This window comes from Cupressus sempervirens, chromosome 3, assembly GCF_028749045.1.
Source record: "Cupressus sempervirens isolate cs-2001-9-10 chromosome 3, ASM2874904v1, whole genome shotgun sequence".
Lineage (NCBI taxonomy): Eukaryota > Viridiplantae > Streptophyta > Pinopsida > Cupressales > Cupressaceae > Cupressus > Cupressus sempervirens.
In genome coordinates, this window is record NC_143120.1 from 889,064,734 (window position 1) to 889,087,025 (window position 22,292).

At 33.9% G+C, this 22,292-nt stretch overlaps 1 pseudogene; it reads right to left on the bottom strand.

Annotated features, from left to right (window-relative positions):
* Window positions 1-20,287: 20,287 nt before the first annotated feature.
* On the bottom strand, window positions 20,288-20,827 carry LOC149569655 (uncharacterized; annotated as a pseudogene).
* Between the last annotated feature and the right edge of the window lie 1,465 nt (window positions 20,828-22,292).

Genomic DNA, 22,292 nt, shown 5'->3' on the forward strand with positions numbered 1-22,292 from the left:
GTACCTAATTATTCTTTTTATTTCCATAAGATGATTTTCTCTTGTGTTTGTAAAAAATCTTGCCACTATTCCAACAGATATTGCAATATCTGATCTACTATGTACAACATATTGTAACTTTCCAATCATTGATCTATACATTGTCTAATTTACTTCAGCCGACTCATCATTCTTAGATAAGTTATGTCTGACTAGTTTTGAATCCTCTAAGCCAATTTTTTTGAGTATCTCCTTGATATATTTTAATTGAGTCACAAATATGCCATGTTTTAGTTGATGTACTTGCAATCCAACAAAAAATTTGATTTCCCCAGACATTGACATCTCAAACTCATGTTTCATCTTATCAACAAAATCTTTCCATAGTGCATCTTTCCCTCCAAATATTATATCATCAAAAAAGATTTCAGATATCATAATGTCTTTACCTTATTCTATCTTGATATACAGGTGGTTGTTGTCATCGATTCTCTCAAATCCTATATTCAGAAGATATTTGTGAAGTCTCTCATACCATGCTCTAGGCACTTTTTTCAAACCATAGAGTGCTTTATGTAGTTTGCATACCATATCCTTGTTGTTGTCATCAACAAATCCCTTTGGTTGTTCTATATAGACTTCTTCTTCCAGTATACCATTCAGATAAGAGGACTTTACATCCATTTGGTAGACTTTAAAACCTTTGTAAGTAACATATGCAAGTAGAGTTCTTACTCCTTCCATCCTTGCAATAGGGGCAAATGTTTCCCTATAGTCTAGTCCTTCTTCTTGTGCATAACCTTTACAAACTAGTCTAGCCTTATTTCTTGTGATATCACCATTCTCATCTAGCTTATTCCTAAATACCCACTTGGTACCAATCACATTCTTATTAGTTGGTCTTGGAACTAAAGTCCAAGTTTTGTTCTTCTCTATCTGTTCAATCTCCTCTTCCATAGCTTTGCACCAATCATCATCTTGTAGTACATATTTCAGTATTTTGGGTTCAATCTTGCTCAATAGACATGATTCATTTCTTAGTTTGTTCCTTGTCATTGGCTTGACTTCCTTGTCACTAATGATTTGTTCAACAGGGTGATGTCTTCTCATATATCTAGATAGCCTTGGTTCTGTCCTTTTTTCCATGTTAGGTCTTTCAGCTTCATAGTCACTGTGTACATCTCTTTTAGGTAGCTCAACATCTCTTTCATGTGTAAAGATTTTAGAATACGAATGTGCATTATCTTCATTTTGCAACTCGACTTCTAAATGCAGCTTGGAATTCATTGGTTGTGACTCAGTTGATATTGAAACTTGTTGTTGATTCCCAACTTGATTGGCAACTTCTTCTTCAGTAGGAGTTCCTTCATAGAAGTATACAAAGGATCTGTACTCTTCTAGTTTCTTGGATTCATCAACTTCAACTTTTGTATGCTCATCAAAATTTACATTTGCACTCTCCACAATTTTGTTAGTGTTAGTATTTAAACACTTATATGATTTACTTCTAGTGGAGTATCCAAGGAATATACCTTCATCACTCTTTGCATCAAAATTTCCATTTCTAGAATCTTTAAGAATATAGCACTTACAACCAAATACTTTGAAATGTTTTACATTGAGTGAGTGACCATACCATAATTCAAAAGGTGTTGTATTTTTACCTTTCTTGATTTGTACTTGATTTAGGGTGTAGATAGTTGTACTTATAGCTTCTCTCCAGTACTTTAGATTAACATTCTTCTCCATCATTAATGTTTTGGCACAGTCCATCACTGATCTATTCCTCCTCTCTGCAATTTTATTATGTGGGGTAGTTCTAGGTGCTGATGTTTGTCTCTTAATTCTATTATCATTGCAAAATGTCTTAAATTATTTTTATGTGAACTCTCCTCCTCTGTCTGATCTTAGGAACTTTAGACTCTTCCCTATTTATTTCTCAACCTTGGCCAAATACCACTTAAAAATTTGAAATGCATTAGATTTTTGCTTTAAGAACATGACAGTCATCATCCTAGAGTAGTAATCAAAAAACAACATTATATATATGTCTCCTTTGTAGCTTTACACTTTAATTGGGCCACATAAATTAGTATGAACTAACTCTAGTACTTCTTTGGAAGTATAGATTTCATTTTTGAAACTTGACTTGGTCATCTTTCCTAGCTAACATTGTTTGCACATTGTGTTGTCAGGCTTCTTTAGTTTAGGAAAACCTCTAACTTTCTTCATTTTGTTGATGCTAATTAGATTATCAAAGTTGACATGACATGGCCTTTTATGCCATAGCCACACATCATCAAATCTTACAATGAGATAGGCAATATCCTCCATATCTAGGTAAAACAGATTACTCCTAGTTTGGTCTCCTTTTTCCTATTAGATTTCCATCAGTGTCATAGATTTTGACAAATTTGTTTTCAAATTCTACTTTGCATCCTACACTTCCTAACTATGACACACTCAGTAGATTGTAGTTCAATCCTTCAACATAATATGCATTATCACATGAAATTTTCTCTATAAGAGTAATGGAACCTTTTCCTTTGATTAGACATGGTGCATCATTTCCAAGTCTAACACTATTTCTATCATACTGAGTTAAGGTAACAAACTTGCTTTTATCTCCTATCATGTGATGTAAACACCCACTATCTATGATCCATCTGTCATTTTTGTTTACACAGGTTAGAAGTGCTATTTCCTCATCTTCATCTGACTCATCCTTCATAGCTATATAGAATACCTTATCATCATTTTCATCAAAATTCTCTTCTTCAACGATGTAGCACTTTTTGCCTTTGTCTTTGTAATCTCTACTATCATCTTCTCTTATGTTCTTGTACTTGTTGCCTTCTCTATAGTTCTTTTTCTGTGTGCATCTTGCAGCAATATGTCCTACTTCATTGCAATTAAAACAAATGACAGGAAACTTACCTTTTCCTCTATGAAATCTTCTAGCCAAAAATGCTTCTAATTGTTCCACATCTTCTTCATCTGTGCTACTATCACTAGATGCATATTTTATCTTTCTTTGCTTCTTCTTCGTTGGTTTCACCTCTTCAGTGTCTTTCAATGACACCTTGGCCTTGAAAGAAAATTCAAGATTCTCAGGTATGTACTTATCAAAGTTAGATAACTCAAATGTAGTAAGTCATCCCACTATACCTTCAAGAGTTAGTTTGTTTCCTAGTATACATCTCAACTCTTGGATGGTTGATACTCTAATAGCATAAATGGGGAGCAAGGTTCTTAAGACTTTTCTAATAATAGTTTCATCATCTAAATGACCAGTTGCACTTCATATTTCACTTAATACTTTCTTTATTCTAAAGATATATTGAGTAATGTTTTCACCTTCCTCCATTCTCATGTCATCAAACTTTCCTCTGAGGCTTTCTCTTTTTTCTCTTTGGACATTCTGATCTCCTCCATAAATATCTGAAAAGGCTTTCCACATTTTGAATGTAGAAGTACATCCCTTGATGTCATCAAATTTAGCATAGCTGAGAGCAGAGGCAATCTCCAGCATTGCTTGATTGTGCTCCTTCTTTTTCTTCATATCTTCTGTAGTAGGGACGCCAGTTGGATCAACATGTTCCACTTTGATTGAGGCTTGTGCATGATCACCTATTGATCCAAGGTGCAACTTCATTAAACTTTTCCATGTAAAAAATTTATCTCTATTGAGCTTGGGAACTTCTCTCTTAGACATCTTGATCTTTTTGTTTCCAGTACCTTTAAACCAAACCAGCAGAGAGCTCTAATATCAATTGTTAGAAATTCTTTAGAATAACTGAGAGGGGGGGTGAATTAGTTATTCAAGGTCCAAATTTCCTAATAATACCTTTATACTAAGTATAGTGAGCCCATTTAAACTATCCATGCATCCAAGCTAAACATTCTTCTTAGCAAGTTACTGAAAAATCAACATGCAGGAATAAGACATGAAAGATCAACACATAACATGGTGATTTACATGGAAACCCAATTTGGTAAAAACCATTAACAACATGCTACTCCTTTCCCACTCTTCTGAACTGATGCCCTGTGAAAGGCTACAAAACACATTGTTAAATGTGACGTGGTTAAGGGATTTCAACCACCCTATTAGAAGTGGGCCTGGTTAAAGGACTTTAGAACATTCACTTGGAATGTCACCTTGTTAAAGGATTTACAAAATGGCTATTAAACCAACCTAAGTCCATAGGGTTTTTCCATAACTGATACAATTTCTAGAGAGTAACAATTGTTAGAGTAAGTCATTTATTACTCTAGTTGCTTTAGCTCTCTTAGGTGCATATAATTAATATTTTATTTTAATTATAATGCACAAACCTAGCTTTTCTTTCCTTTAGGGTTTCATTCACCTTAAAAGGTTGAACTTTTGTATTTTGTTTTCAATAACTTAGAATACATTTTTGCTCTCACATTTTTGTGAACTTCTAAGCTCTTCTTTTTCCATTTTCTGGCTTCTATTCATTGGAGGATATTTGCATGCAGGTGTTCTTGAGGATCTGTGAAGTTGGATTTCTCAACTTCTACATGGTATCAAAGTGGACTTGCTGCTACCTCATTTGAAGGTTCTTGAAGCCAAAATTCACAGTCATAAACCCTAGCTTTTTTGGAGTCTTTTTCTTCAAAAGGGTGAAGGGCAATTTTTTAGGGCATTTTGGGCTCCAATGAACACTACCATTGGATTTGGAAGGCCATTTGTAGTCAAAATACATAAAAAACTTGTCATTTTTGGCTTCTGAGCATCTGAATTTTTTTTTAGCCCATTGAAGAGGCCGTACAGATGATATTTTTCATTTATTGCAAAAAATTTTTTAAAAAGAAGGCGTCGTTGTAGCAGTGCTAGTGTGCCACTGCAGGGACGCCTACGCTCCACCAGCGCTTTGCTCTTGAGGGTCGCGCCACCCACTCAACACCCCGCCGCCACCGTTGCCCGCACGTTGCCAATCCTCCACCTCAACCAGAGGGTGCCACTGGGTTCTCCTCCCAAGCACCACCTCAGCCAGAATTGCTGCCACAACACAACCACTAGCTGACATCAACATTCTAATTGTTGATGTCATAAACTGGCTGCTGACATCACTTCACGATGACTTTTTCTAACAAATTCTGACGTCACTTCCTAGCATGCTGATGTCACTATCTGGCAACTGATGTCATTTCCTGGTACTTGACTTTTTTTTCTAGCAACGGCCTATGAAGGTCGTATGGGTGTCAAATTTAAGTCCGTCTTTGTAATTTTTCAAAGAACTCTTTTTCTGGACTTGCAATCAGTTTTTTGCTCATAACTTGAGCATACAGATGTATTTTTGTGATCCGAAAGAAGTCTTGGAAAGCTAACTTAGAGATGAAGAAAATGGTGCTAGTTTTTTTTAATTTTAAGTTTGTTTGAGCTTCCAAATTTGGCATTGAAGTAGAGGCTTCTATTTTCCTCTTCTCTGCGTCCAAATTCTAGGTTCTTTTCTCTCTTTTTTTGTGTTTTTCCATAGTTGTTGCTTTGGTTTTGGGAGATATTTTTATTCATTGTGGGGGGAGAATTTTCTATTATGTAATTTTCTTCAGAATCAGACCCTTCTACTTCTGTCTTTTCTTTCTCTTAATGTCGGATCCTTCTGTGATCTGGCTAATGCCACACAACTATCACACCTAGAAGACACAGATGACTAGGCTTCTCATGTCAAGAGGCTTATGGTCATGCCTAGATGCGAACCAACCTACTCTATAGTGCCCTTATGAGGTTCTTTAGCACAAAAACAAAATGGATGAAGCCATGGGACTGATTGCACTAAACATCTCCGATAGTCTACTATTTCACTTGGATGGTTTGACTACTCCACGAGCTCATTGGCTCAAATTTTAGAATTTGTTTGGCCAAGTGAATGAGTTTCGGGTACTTCAACTTGATGCAGAGTTAACTTCTTTAACACCTAACAACTTTCCCACCATTGAGGACTTCTTGATGAAATTCAAATCTCTGAGCATAGTTTTGTAAGGATGTGGTAGAAACAAAACAGATGATGAGTGTAGTTTTTTGATACTGTCAAAGTTGCAAGGACACTATTAGATCTTTTCTTCCACTTTCTACTCCACTATAGATGCCTTGGGCAACATACATCAGAGGCCTTCTTTTGAGATTTTCTATGACAGGTTAACTCATGAGCAATCCAAGCTCACTCAAATGGATTCACTTATAGGTTCACCATCACAAGCATTACTTGCCAAGGATACATAGGAGCAGAAGCCAAAGTAGATATCTAATTCCTCTTCTTAGCACTTTACTGGTCCATCCCCTTCTTCTAAGAAGAAGGAGAAAAAGAAGACTAAGACTCCTTCCTGTTCCTATTGTCAGAAAGGAGCTCATGATGAGGCACATTGTTTTCAGAAGAGATTTGATGGCTATGAGAAATAGATTGCAGATTTGCAAGCTCTTCTTCAAAAGAGCTCTATTTCATCCCCATCCTCTTCTACCTCTTAGGGGTCTTCCTTTTAGTCTTCATCCACCTCTTTGACATCTTCACCAAATTTTGGACAGGGTCATGCATTATGGGCTTCCCTTGCATCCCCTTCCCAGGTCCCCTGGATACTAGATTCAGGTGCTTCTCAACATATGACATCTTCTCAAGGGGTCTTCTCCTCTATTGAGGCTTCGTTGATTCCTCATATTCTCATGGGGAATAAAATTTCTCTAACAGTCTATGAAAAAGGTTTAGTTCACATTCAGGATGGCACATTCAATGATGTATTGTATGTTCCATCTCTCTCTACAAACCTTCTCTCGATGTATCAAATTACACACAGTGGATCAGGGAAGTCAGTTGAGTTCACTGCAGATTCAGGCTACATTCAAGATAGTGCAATAGGAGGCCTTATTGCTATAGGGACAGTTGATCATACCACCCATCTTTACACCTTCTCACACTTTGGTCCACCATCTCCATCATCGGAACATACTTCTTCTCTTTCACGAGAGCATCATGTGGTGCAGTCAGGACACGTGAACCTTTGTATTGTTCCTGAGTTCACCACACCTCATTCCATTAAAGTCTTTTCTTCTTCAACTCTGTTAGACCCTCTAGCTCCACTCGTTGAGCCTTTAGGAGTACTTGTTGCAGATTCTATAGAGGACGGTCATCTCCTCTTTCATGGTAGTGTCAGCACACCTGCATTGGGGATTCATTTTCAGGATCCTCATGTCTACTATTTTAAGCATCAATTAGGCCTTCCTATCATTCAGTGGTTTCCTTGTTCTGTGCCCTTGTTTCTTCTGCATTAGAGTTTCATTGGCTCGTTCATTTCTATAGGGGCTTCATCATTCTAGGGGGGCTTTGATGTCTCATCTCTCTCTCATGGGGGGGTTGTTTATGGTTTTAAGAGAGTCTCTTGAGCCATTTTATTTTTGTTATTTTGTCATCTCTTTTTGGAGAGGGGTTTTTCCCATTGGGTTTTGTCCTTTGTCTCTGACTTACAAAGATTTCCTTGTATTGGGTACCTGATCAGGCCTTGTTGTCGGGACCCATTTTCCTACTTTCATAGCTTTGCTAGGTTAGCTTCCTCCTAAGATTTTCTTAAGGGGGGGTGTTAGAGTAAGTCATTTATTACTCTAATTGCTTTAGCTCTCTTAGGTGCATATAATTAATATTTTATATTAATTATAATGTGCAAACCTAGTTTTTCTTTCCTTTAGGGTTTTGTTCACCTTAAAAGGTTGAACTTTTGTATTTTTTTTTCAATAACTTAGAATACATTTTTTCTCTCACATTTTTGAGAACTTCTAAGCTCTAATTTTTTCATTTTCTAGCTTCTCTTCATTGCAGGATATTTGCATGCAGGTGTTCTTGAGGATCTGTGAAGTTAGATTTCTCAACTTGTACAACAATAAGGGCTTTTGATATGATATAACTCATAACATAACTTGTAGATTTTAGATCTCAATTCAATTCACAAATTTTCTTGGATTTCAGTCTCTACAGCTCTGACAGCTTGTCCTCCTTTTAATCTTTGTCTCCTTGAGTCTCCATGCTCATTGTGCCAATGCAATCACCTCTGAGATCACCTATTGAAGTAGAGTCTTTGTACTCTATTCTTCCCTCTCGATGTCTTCTCCTTGACACCACACTCTCTCTCCAACCACTTCTTCTTCTTGACTTGTAACTCCTTAAATAGGAGTTTAGAATCCTTTCCCACTCTAATCTCCCTGCTCTTATTTATGGTTTGAATGGATTAGGTAGGATACGGTGTATCTACCCTTATCTTGTTTCTTCTAGAAACATCATGTGAAATCCACTTGTATTTTCCTAAAAATGGTTAACCTAGAATTCTTTGCCACCAACTCAACATTCTTATCTTCCATCCAGTTCATAAAATTCAAGGTAACAAACTTGACAACTCAAATCTGGTGAATGTTTGACTTTTCAAATAATGTAGCAATTTGACACTATTGACTTTCTGATGCTCGACACATATTGTTTTACTCAGCACCTACTGTGGATTCACTAAGCATTAACTAAGTTTTACTAATGCTCAACACCTATTAAATTTTATCTAACTCAACACCTAAACTTGCTTGACACCTTTTGTTTCACTCGACACACACTAGATTTTGCATTTGCTTGACACTTATTGATAATCTTCTCATCATGAACTAACTTTCTTGGCACTCACTAATGAATTTAGTCAAGCTTTGCAAACAACTTTGTTACAACTTATTCTTCTAGAGTTTCTAAGTGTAGCCAACCTCTGTATCTTCAAGTGTATTATCAATACATCATTTTACCATTGTCTTAACTTATCCTTGTACTTCATTACAAAACCATAACTCAACCTTTCCCTTAGGTGCTTTTGTTACCTCTTATTGATTAAATTCTCTTCATCAATCAACTAAGTGATAGTACTTGGATCTTATAAGCAATTGTCATTCCAACAAATAGTAGGTTTGAAATTAGTGACAAAATAATGATTGAAAACATTCTTTATCAACAATATCCTTTCTTCAATAATGATCTTTTCAATCATATTTCAACACTAATCATCCAAGAAGGATGTGTCCACATAAGATGAGGCAACTAAAATCTTAGTATCATCCATAGAAGCTTGATTATCTAAGGAATCATCACTTTCAGATGAAGAAGCGATGTCTTTATACAATTGTTAGATGATGGTCCTGTTGGAAATATAAGAGGAGTAACTAAGAGGGGAGGGATGAATTAGTTACTACAAAAATAAATCCCAGATCCCTTAAATGCCAATACAAATAAAAAAATTGATTAAATTGTATTCTATTGTAACTCTTCAAACACACATGCACTCAATTTACACTAGCAAATATTGCAACTCAACAATAACTGAATATATTAATCTTAATGTGATTAACCTTAAGATTAACTTAGTTGCATACACATAAAATAAATAACATGAACACAAGTAACACAAAGATTTAACTTGAAAACCTAGTTTGGAAAAAACCACCAATTGCAACTAGTTACTAATTTTCACTCTGTTAGGAGTCAACCATGCTAAAGGTTATAACACAACCATTAGGTGTGACCTTGTTAGAGGTCTTTAGACACTTCAAATAGAACTATCATCTTGTTGGAGGATTTTCAAATAACTATTAAGCCAACTTAGTTAAGAGATTTAGATCATTGCTATAATGGTTAGAAAGTAACAATGAGATGACTTGATTTCTAATGCAACTGAATTGCTGATTACAAGTCCCAATTCTAGCTTGAATACTTGATCCTTCCTAATCAAATGTATCTTTGCAGCTCAACAAGGATATCCTACTTATCCTTCTAATTTGCTTTCTCTAAGCATCATCAGATCTTCTATTATGTTCCACATGTTCAATCCTCAACTTGACCTTATATTTATATCTTGCACATTGTCAAGTTGGCTTAAATATAACTTAGAATAATTAATATTCATTTCCTCAGTCAACTAGAACAAATAATTAAATCAATTAAACTCAATATGTCAAAACAAGAAAATCCTTTGTTAGCTGACCATGCTTGGTAGACACTAACTCAGAAACAATTTTCCTATGTTAACTTGGTGAACTCAGTTAAAACTACATATTCACAAAGTTCCTTTGGTAACCAAGTGAGCTTGGTTAAAACTAGTTCCTTCTAACATTTTCTTCATGAAACAAGTGAGCTCAGTTAACACTGAACTTCTACAAAATTTCCTTTGACAACTGAGTGAACTTGGTAGATACTGACTTCTAAACTAGGAAAACTCTAGAATGCTCAGTGGACATAGGAAAGTGTCTTTATTGCTCGAGTGAGCTTGGCATACACTGATTGGCAACGATGTCAAATTTTGTGTAACATCAAAGACAATACACAATTACTCAATTATTTTCAACAATCTCCCTCTTTGGCATTGATAACAACACAACATGTCATAATACGACAAAATTTTAGAGAAAGAATAAAGTAAGGAACATATCCTTAGTTTTATTCTTCTTCTCATACATGAGAACTTCCTCTATTAGTCTGAACACCCTCTACCTTCAATTTCTCCCTCTACAAGAAAAACTCTAACTTCAACATCTTCTTCTGATAAAAAAATTTCCTTCTTTGATTTTAGACCAAGTTATTCTTCTTTGACATCTCTGAAGTAATAACATCTTTGGTGAGATATGACAACAAACTTCTCCCTCTTTGACATCTTAGGCCAAAGACAATGTTCAGTGAATATCAAAGTACCTCATGTACTAATTCATTTTTCAATGTGCCTTGTCAATACTACATCAATTCTCTAATCTTCATCATGGTTGATGCATTATTAAATTGCATTTAGTGAGCTTAAGATAGGGGAATGATCCCTAACTTACCTTTTAGATACAAAAATGCATCCTTAGATAATAACTTAGTGAATATATCTACAATTTTCTCTTTAGTATTCATATATTCCAATCTTACCTCTTTAGCTTGTACCAATTTTCTCAAAAAATTATATTTTATAGAAATGTGCTTGGTTTTGGTATGCATCATAGGATTTTTTGGATATACTAATTGAACTGGTGTTATTAAAAAAGATAACTAGTGGATCCTTGATTTCTATCTTCATACATGCCAACAATTGCTTGAACCAAACAACATTGGAACAATTAATTGCTTCTGACACATATTTTGCCTCTATTGTGGACTGAGAAATAGAATTAAGCTTCTTGCTTGTCCAAGACACTAGTCTTTTACCAAGAAAGAATGCTCCACCACTTGTGCTTTTTCTATCATCAACACTTCCTGCCTAATCAACATTTGTGAATGCTTTCAAATCCACATTGTCTCCTTTTTTGTACCATAATCCATAGTCTTCGGTACCTTTTAGATATCTCATGATTATTTTGATTGCCGTCATGTGATTTTCTTTGGGATTTTCTAAGAATCTTTCCACCATACCAACTACTAATGCAATGTAAGGCCTTGTATGCACTACATACTGCATTTTTTCATTTATTGATCTATATGTGGTTTTATCTACCTCTTTGGAATCATCATTTTTGGAAAGTTTATGTCCAGTAGACATAGGTGTTCCAACAGGTTTTGAATCTTCCATTCCAAACTTCTTTAGTATCTCCTTAGTATATTTGGATTGGATAATGTAGATACCATCTTTCTTCTGTTGGATCTGCAATCCAATAAAGAATTTTATCTCTCCAAACATGGATATCACAAATTCTATACTCATCTCTTCTGAAAATACCTTGTATAAGTCATCATTTCCTATAAATAAAGTGTCATCCAAAAATATTTCTACCAACACAATCTTCTTGTCTGGTCCTTCTTTGATATACAGATTGTTGTTATCATTTGTTCTTTGAAAACCAATCTTTATCAAGTATTTATGAATCTTTCATACCAAGCTCTGGTAGTTTGCTTGAGACCATACAATTCTTTTTGTAATTTGTAGACCATATCTCTTTTGCTAGAATCTACAAAACCTTCAAGTTGTTCTATGTAGACTTCCTCATCAAGAATTCCATTCAAGAATGTAGATTTTACATCCATTTGATAAAATTTAAATCCTATGTGTGTTGCATATGATAGTAAAGTTCTAACACCTTCTAATATTTCAATAGAAGAAAAAGTTTCACCATAATCAATACCTTCTTCTTGAGAATAACCTTTACAAACTAACCTTTCTTTGTTTCTTGAAACTTTTTCATCTTCATTTAACTTATTTCTGAATACCCACTTTGTGTCAATTACATTTTTATCCTTGGGTCTAGGAACAAGAGTCCAAGTCTTATACTTCTATATCTGTTATATTTCTTCGTTCATAGCTTCAATCCAACTTTCATTATCCAAAGCATCTTTAACATTTCTAGGTTCAAATTCAGGAAGTAAATATGTACCTTTCAATTTTTTTCTTGTCATTGTTCCATTAAACTTGTCTCTAATGATCTAATCAGGTGCATGGTGCCTTCTAAGATATTTTGCTAACACAGGTTCTTTGGATTTAGAATATGTTCCATTAACCTCTTCATGATCTTCTATATCAAGCTCGGGTCCCACTATCTATGCTTCAGGTTCATCTAACTTGGTTTGCTCTGCCAGTAGCTTGGTAGCTTTAGACTATGACTCAGGTTAGTTGGTTGCAACTTAGTAGCTTTTGGAGATTTTGGGGACTTAGGAGGTGAGGCCTCCTAAGTTCGAAATAGATTTGGCAATGTATCAGGTTCATAGTAAAAAAATCTTTTTTAATCCTCAGGTTCTCTGATGCTTTCTTCTTCACTCTTTTCTGCAAATTCATCAATTCTCACATGTGCACTTTCTATGATCTTATGAGCAGTTAGATTCAAACATTTGTATGCTTTACTTCTACAAGAGTATCCTAGGAACATGCTTTCATCACCTTTGACATCAATTTTACCTTTTCTAGATTCCTTCAAAATATAACATTTGCTACCAAATACTTTCAAGTAACTTATATTAGGTTTGTAGCCATACCATATTCATAAGGAGTTTGATTTGAGTCTTTCTTCAACTATACTTTGTTCAAGGCATGCACTATAGTATTGATTGCTTCCTTCCAGTATTTGATTGCAACACTCTTTTCTATCATTAAAGTTCTTGCAATCCATGATGGATATGTTCCTTCTTTTAGCTATACCATTTTGCTGAGGTGTACCAAGGGCTAATATTTGTCTCTTAATTCCTTTTTCAATATGGATTTCATTGAACTCATTACAAACGAGTTCACCACCTCTGTCTGATCTCAAATATTTTAGCTTCTCTCCAATTTCTTCCTTTACTCTTGCTAGATACCACTTAAACTTTTGAAAAGCTTCAGATTTTTCTTTTAGGTACATTACTGTCATCATTATAGAATAATCATCAACAAATAGAATAAAATACTTATCTCCACTATAAATATCTATTCTAATAGGTCCACATAAGTCTATATGAACTAGCTCCAAGACTTCTTCTAAATGATAGTCTTTCCTTTTGAAACTTGTCTTTCCCATCTTACCAATTTGACAATTTTTGCATAGACCCATATCAAGTTTGCTTAGAGTAAGAATAATTTTTACTCTTTTATTTTTTATTATCTTGACTAGATTATCAAAGTTTATATGACACAATCTTTTATGCCATAACCAACTTTCTTCTACTTGAGTAATAAAACATGAACGTTTGTTGAGATCTAGGTAGAATTGATTACCTTTTGTTTTTTTTCCAAACTCAACTAGATTTCTTTTTCCATCCAGTATCTTGGCCTTCCCATTCATGAATTCTACCTTGAATCCAATGCTATTCAATTGTGCCACACTCAGTAGATTATTCTTTAGTCCTTCAACCCCTTAAGCATTGTCACATCTAAGTTCATTGGTTAGTGAAATACAACCTTTTCCCTTTATGCAACAAGGTTCATTGTTTCCAAATCTCACACTACCACCATCATAATGTTCCATGTGTTCAAATTTTGTTTTATCACTAGTCATATGATGTGAGCAACCATTATTAATAATCCATGTATCATTTTTGCTAACATGAGAGATAAGTGTCATTTTATCTCCATCATCAGATTCATCTTTTACTGCAATATAAGCCATTTCATCATCTCCACTACTATTTGAATCTTTAGCAATAAAACAAGATTTCTTACTTTTGTCTTTGTAGTCTTTTTAATTTTTAAAATCCTTCTTGCCTTTGTACTTTTTGTATTTCTTTTCATTTTTGTCTTCTTTGTTTGGGCACCTTGCAGTAATGTGTCCAACTTCTTCACAAGAGAAATAGATTAAAGGAAATTTACCTTTACACTTTCCTTTACCTTTGGGATACCTTCTTGCAAGAAATGCTTCAATGGCTTCAAGATCTCTGCAAGAACTATCTTCCTCTTTATTTTCAAATTATTTTCTTTTAGATATTTTAACTTTCTTCTTGAGTGATACCTTGGCTTCAAATGTAGACTCAAGATTGCTAGAACTAGGAGTATAATTATCATAGTTATCTAGTTCAAATTGTTATCAAGGATCACATCTTATATCTTGAATAATAGACACTCTAATTGCATAAATAAGAAGAAGGGTTATGAGTACCTTGCTTACCACTATTACATCTTCAATTGTTCCTCCAAAGGCTTTGATAGCAATGACACTGGCTTTGATTCTTTCTACATATTTTGCAATGTTTTCATGTCCTCTCTCATTTTTATCGAATCAAACCATCCTCTAAGACTTTCTTCTTTGGCTCTCCTTACATTGTCATCTCATCCATAGATGGCTTTTAGCTTGATCCACATTTTGTAAGTAGTCCCACAATATTTGACCTCATCAAATTTGGCATAGTTGAGAGATGAAGCAATATCCATCATCGTGATATTATGACTTTTCTTCTCTACAATTTCTTCAATGGTCATAGTTCCAATAGGAGCCTTGTATTTGGCATCTATATTCTTTAGCCCTGAATCTCCAATGGTTACCAAGTGTAGCCTCATGAGTTCTTTCCATGCCTTGAAGTTATTTGTGTTCAGCTTTGGGATCTCCCTTCTATAAGACATCTTGATCTTTAGCTTAGGTTCTTGAAAACTTTTTGGCAAGCACCAAGAAGCTTTGATACCAATTGTTAGAAATATAAGGAGTAACTGAGAGAGGAGGGGTGAATCAGTTATTACAAAAATAAATCCTAGATCCCTTAGATGTCAATACAAATCAAAACTATAATTAAACTATATTTTGATGTAACTTGACAAACACACATGCATTCGATTTACACTAGAAAATATTACAACTCGGTAATAACTAAATATATTGATCTTAATGTGATTAACTTTAATATTAACTAAGTTGCATACACATAAAATAAATAGCATGAACACAAGTGACACCAAGATTTAACATGGAAACCCAATTTGGAAAAAAACATCAATTGCAACTAGTTACTAATTTTCACTCTTTTGAAGTGAACCCTATTAGGAGCCAACCCTATTAAATGTTACAAAACACACTATTAGGTGTTACCCGGTTAGAGTATTTAATCAGCTTGTTAGGAGTGGCCTTGTTAGAGGTCTTTAAACACTTCAAATAGAAATGCCACCTTGTTAGAGGATTTACAAATAGTTGTTAAGCCAACTTGGTTAAGAGATTTAGATCACTGATATAATGGTTAGAAAGTAACAATGAGATGACTTAATTTATGATGCAACTGAATTGTTGATTACAAATCTCAATTTTGTCTTGAATACTTGATCCTTCCTAATCGAATGTATCTTTACAGCTCAACAAGGATATTCTTCTTATCCTTTTAATTAACTTCCTCTAAGCATCATCAAATCTTCTATTATGTTCCACACATTCAATCCTCAACTTGACCTTATATTTATATCTTACACATTGTCAAGTCAGCTTGAATACAACTTAGAATACTTAATATTCATTTTCTCAGTCAGCTAGAATCAATAATTAAATCAATTGAACTCAATATGCCAAAACAATAAAGTCCTTCATTAGTCGAACATGCTTGGTAGACACTAACTCAAAACTGATTTTTCTGCATTAACCAAGTGAACTCAATTAACACTGCATATTCACAAAGTTCCTTTGGTAACCAAGTGAGCTCGGTTAACATTGGTTCCATCCAACATTTTTTTCATTAACCAAGTGAGCTCAGTTAACACTCAACTTCTGCAAACTTTCCTTTAATGACCGAGTGACTTAGTAGATACTGACTTCTAAACTAGGAAAACTCTAGAATTCTTGACATACATAGGAAATTGTCATCATCGCTCGAGTGAGCTCGACACACATTGACTAGAAATGATATGACATTTTGTGTAACATCAAAGACAATACACAATTAATCAATTGTTTTCAATAGGTCCAAGAAATGAAAGGGCACTCTGTGTGCTATATATGATATAAATATCCTCATAAATAGTAAGACATGTTAGTCCATAGACAATATCATTACTATTAAACCATTCAATTTTTTGTTCATACTTTCTTGGCTCATAAATGTGTCCAAGTAGATAAGGAATTAGATCTTGCTCAATGCAATGATCCTTTATCCCTTTTTTCCAAGATAGATAATTTTTTGAGGTTAGCTTGACAACAAATAGATGAAAATACATAGACATCATTGATCTGCCCCAAAATGGAACTTTATCTCAGTTTGTGTTTACAAATAGAAACACATTAACAACCCCTAGTCTAATGAACAAAATTCATTCAAAAAAAGAGAGCTCTGATCTAGAATACCTACAACAAAAATAATACTTCCTCTTCTAGCTCCCTATGCTCTAATACCATGTAAGATTTTACAATCAATCTGAAAAATAAATGAAGAATCTTGTTGAAAGAAAAATATATGAATTTTAGAAACTAGAAAAAAATAGAGCTAACTAAGAATAAATTTCATTGATCAATAATTGTTACACTTAGCATACCAATGCATAATTTATACAATGAAAAGCTACAATGTTAAATAATGCCTACAATAGTTTGCATGAGAAGAAACTACCCTCCACACATGATTTATGGTAGAAGAATAGACATGCATTAATGCAATCTGGACATCTCATTACTGAGATTATGTATGAGAGACAAATCCACTAAATACAAAGAAAGCATATCGATCATGAATAGAAAAAAAAGTTGTTCGTAAATTACTGCAATCTACTATAGTGAAGTCTATGCTTATGTTGTTCCCATGATGGATTGAGGACAAGGTTATTATTGTTTACTATTTTTATATTGGTGGATATCCAAGAAAATTATCCAATTCCCATCATAGTGTGGGTAGGGAAGTACGCCAATGAAGAGTTTGGTTTAACACTTGTTGGCCACTTTTTTGCATGTCCATATATTAAATTATCTTGTTCTTCCATAAACATAATGGTGTAGTCAAAAGGATCCCTACACACAATGACCTTCCATTTGTTCACACAACATAGCACATTGTGGAGATTGCAACAAAAAATGTGGTTGGATAGTAGTGCCCATCAATTCCCAAGCTGCATTATCAGATCTCAAACAAGAAGGTCCCTTTAAATCTCTACGCAGTACAAGATCACCAACCATACAACAATGAGTGATCACAATTACACAATTTATCAGAAGTGAACATGTTGAAAGAACAATAATTTCATCTGATGCAGTCAAATCCAAACTTGTCTTCAATGCAGTCTCCAATTGCAACTTGGTCCATTGTTCTCATTAATATTGTCATTCATGCGATGAAATATGGAGCTTCGCACAAAGAGAGGCTTCTTATTGTTTTGTCTTTAGTGCATTTTGTCTTCAGATTAGCCTATCCCTTTCTTATATGTCATGTTTAGATGAAGAATGTAGAAGTACTATCACAAGGTGTTGAAGGTTGCTTCATTCTCATCCAATTCCATGTCTTACACAATTGATGATTGTAGACTATACTCGAGGAGAACAACCTCCCTTCTCTCAACAACATTATGTGCAGGTGTTGCAACTTTAATGGAAAAGATTGTTTCATCTCTCTCTAACATCTCTTATGTATTAATAATGATAAAGACTGACATTTAAAAAAGATCGAATATGTTCTATAGTGGATATTTGGGTTGTGCTCTGTATTTTTCTTTGTTATATTTACAATTGGCTCCAGTACCATATTGAGATATATAAGATTGTTTTCTACAAATATAATAACACTGTCATTTTATTGGTGTGTTCCAAATGCAAATTTGAATGACTTATAAATACGAGAGGAGGAGACATGTCTCATGAAGAGACATGTCTCTATGTTTAATCATCTTTAAATAATATATTAACAATAATATATATAACTATATCTATATATTATATATAATATAATATAATATTATATATATAAGAGTATTTTATTCTAAATGATAATTTACCAATAACCATAAAAGATTTATCTCCAAGTCAATTCAATCCAACTAAAGCTGCAACCTTAACATGAATCCTCTGCCCTAGATGATTAACCCTTTCTTCTTATTTTCCCAACAAATATGCCTTGTCCTTGGAATGGTTGGGATGAATATTATTTTTGTTATTGGCTTTGAATGAGCTTTGACATAGCTATCAAAGCGCAATGGGAATTTGAATCAGCTCTTTTTGTTTTGCAAATCCACTAGAATAATAAATTAGATGGAGAACTAGGTTTTCCTATCTTGTGGAATAATGGGAAAGCCTTTATTCCACAGACTAGGGTTTCCATTTAATGCTTTCTTATACATAGGATATGTTTTTCTTGAATTTGCAAAGTTTGCATTTTTTGCCATCACAACCCTCCTCATTACATTAGTGTTTTCCAACAAAACCAAATGCAATGTTCAAAATGTTATTAATCTAGGAGAAATTTCTCTTTATATTTATCTCATATGTAGAGTTTAATTAGTTGTGGTAGATAGGAATGTGTGATTAGGTGTTCTTTTTTTATCAATGGTTATGATAGCTTAGTAGTTATATTTTGTATTTAAAAAATTTGTATCCCTTTTCTATAGAAAAGGAATTATATATTTATAGATATTATAGACTTATAGATTCACTAAACCAACCTATTTTTTATTAAAAATTAATTGATTTAAATATAAATTATATGTTTAAAATTTGACTTTTATATATTAAATCTCATTCAAATAAGATTTATGAGAATATTTGTTGGTGTGTTATTAATCTGATTCTTAATTTGTGTGCTTCTTTCGATTCTTTTACTTTTACTTACATTCTTAAAGAGTGGACATGCAAAATTGGAATTTTTGTGGATAAGAGACATTTACCTTTGAGTTTGTCTCATCATTTTGGCCACTTGGTAGATCTTCATAGAGCTGTTTGATACCCTTGCTCTGAAATTTCTACTTGTTTGAATAAGTTTTAACCCCTCTTTTATTGTCATTAACTTAAAATCAAAATTAAATTCTTATTAATTTTTTAGTTACATAATAAATTTTATTATTGGAATAAAAAGAGAATAATGTATGTACAATTATTAAAGAACATAACTTCCTTCAACAGTTTTAATTAAACTTTTTTAATTTTAAGTGGAATGGCTCACAAAGAGCCCTCAAGGGATAAGTCTTGAGTGCAAGGCTCAAACATCATAAGGGATGAGGATGGGATCATGCCCCCCGTGATTTTGACAGGGTGGATGCCCCTTAGTCCTTAGCTCTAAGCCGAAGAAGTTTCAGACACGAATAGGTCTGTGGTGTGTCCAATAAGAAACATAAGAAACATAGGAGAAATTCGTCTCCAACTTCAGTGTTAAAATTGACTAACAGTGTTCAACAAATTGGTTGTAGAACCATAGACCTTAAGTCTTTGGGAAACAGCAGAAGAGACTGTGAGTTCAGTAAACAGACTTTGATTCAAGCAGGGTCTTAAAAGAACAAAAGATTGATCAACATATTAACATTAAAAAGACTGCATGCCTCAACATTAGTAATAGAAACACCTTTGAAGAATGTAACGGCAACACAAAAAACTCCGTGCCTAAGGAAACCAAAACTTATTAGATCTAGAAACATTAAAGAAACGTGAAAAGCTCTCGGAGGGAGAGATTATTACTTCAATGCATAATCTGAAATGTATTTTCAACTGTTGTTCCAAAAAAATCATCATAATCGATTATGAATCATGGAACATGATCCAAAACATGTTGCTATGTCATAATCTATTATGATCTATTATGAAACATGTTGTTATGTCATAATCTATTATGAATCATTGAACATGATAGGAAACATGCTGTTATCTAAGAATTCAATGCATAATAGATTGCGAAATATGATGATGGATCATAGATCACAAGTGAAACATAATGAAAAAGTTAATGACACCTTCAAATCCACAAAATATCAAGACAATATCATCTGAGAAGTTTATTTTAATGACAGAAAGAAAAAGAAAAAAACCTATGGTTCAGCAGGAGGAGTTACATCTATGTTACACATATATTTATCATATTCCTCCTCCCACAGACTAATGGGCACACTTTTCCCCACACACAGCAGTCTTGCAATAAATATGGTGAGAGTCTGAATCCTGAATGCTGAGCTCAGACAATGGTAGCCATACAAGAAGCTCTCTCACCTTCACTCCACTTATCTTCTTCATCTTTCTCTTCTCCACAAAACATGTTGTCTCAGCAGCCAAAGAAGCCAGCACTCCATTGGTCTTGTATTTGTACTCCATCTTCTTCTTTCTTTTTACCCACACAAAACCAGTGTCTCTCACATACCCACATTCCTCTATGTAGTGCACTGGAAGTATGCCCCTTGGGAGACCCTTCTCTTGCAAAAGCTCCAACACCTTCTCTTTACAAGTCTCATAGCCTCTATACACTTCTGCTACTGATCCTCCATTCTCACTTCCCTTCACCAATTGAGTAGCCATGGTTTGGAAATTGCTTGTTGATCAAATGAAGGAGAGCTTGGGTATTTAAAGAAGATGTTGGGTTGGACCATTTATGAGTGTAGTTATATAAACTGAGAGTTTTTGAGTTTTGGGTTGGTGACCATAGTTTCCCTAGCAGTTTGAGAATTGTATATCATACGAGGAAGAGGCGCTTGGGTATATAAGGAAGATGTTGGGTAGGAGTATTTATGAGAATAGTTAGAAAATGAGAGTTTTGGGTGTTGGATTGGTTTTTAATGGAGCGCCTTTGTATTAAGTATGGCATTTAAGAAGAGTAGTGATGATGGAGGAAAGTAAGTTGAAGTAAAATGAATGGGTTACCGACTTGTGACCTAATTTTAACAGGAGTAGGATTGTCACTGCCGTCGATTTCCATGTACAGAAGTTTTGTAGAGTGGAGAGTAATAATAATTATCGCAATGCACATTTTTGTAGGTGGAAAAGATAATGACACTTATTATTACTTTTGTTACTTCCATCATTACTAATGTTTTAGTAGGTATAGCGGTTATAAGGGAAAGGATCTAGCGAAAAGATATATGTAGAAATATACCAATTTGAAAACAATTAACATTCATAACCAATCTTTATAAGAAAAAATTGCAATTATAGACACATTTCTATGAAAATCAATATCAAGTTCTATTTCAATTAAAACATAACAAGTGAAAAAAGACATGACGAACAATTGAGACCAACAGATACATAGAAATAAGCCTGAGAGGAACCCATAAATGCCATTGGCTATAGGGGCAACACCATAATATCCAAGCTGCTATGAGAATCGAAAGAGCAGAAGCTTATCATGATAAAAAAATATGAGAGATAATAACAAAATCACAGATAAATTGATGAGAGATATGAAGGATGCAAAAAGATTCTAGATGATTTCTCATTAATCACATTATTAAACTCTTTTAACTGCAACACCAATTCAAAATTAATTCATCAAATCAGTCAGTTTTAAGCATCACACACTAAGGAAGAAATTAAGTTTGGAAAATAAGTCAACTTTGACTATTTAACATTTTTTTTGCTTAGGAATGAAGTCTGGGGACTGCTTAAACATCACACACTAAAGCTTCATTCCTTGGCTAAAAGTATTAAATAGTCAAAATTGACTTATTTTTCAAGCTTAATTTTTACCTTAGTATGTAATATTTAAAGATGGTCGTGATGTTTAAATCATCAGCATCAAACCGTAACAATTCTTTTTGATATGTAGTGTTCTTGATTGACACCTCTTAAAGTTAGTAAATTTTGTAGCTTAATCAGATCATTTGAGAAATCCTTTCGAATGTAGTACATGTAATGGCAAAAATCACCTCTTACATCATAAGAAATATATCATTTATACATGTATGTCTTTTCTGAGCATCAACTATGCATTCTGGTTCTATTTTTCCAAAAACTTATATAGATATGCAACGATTGTTACATTTGT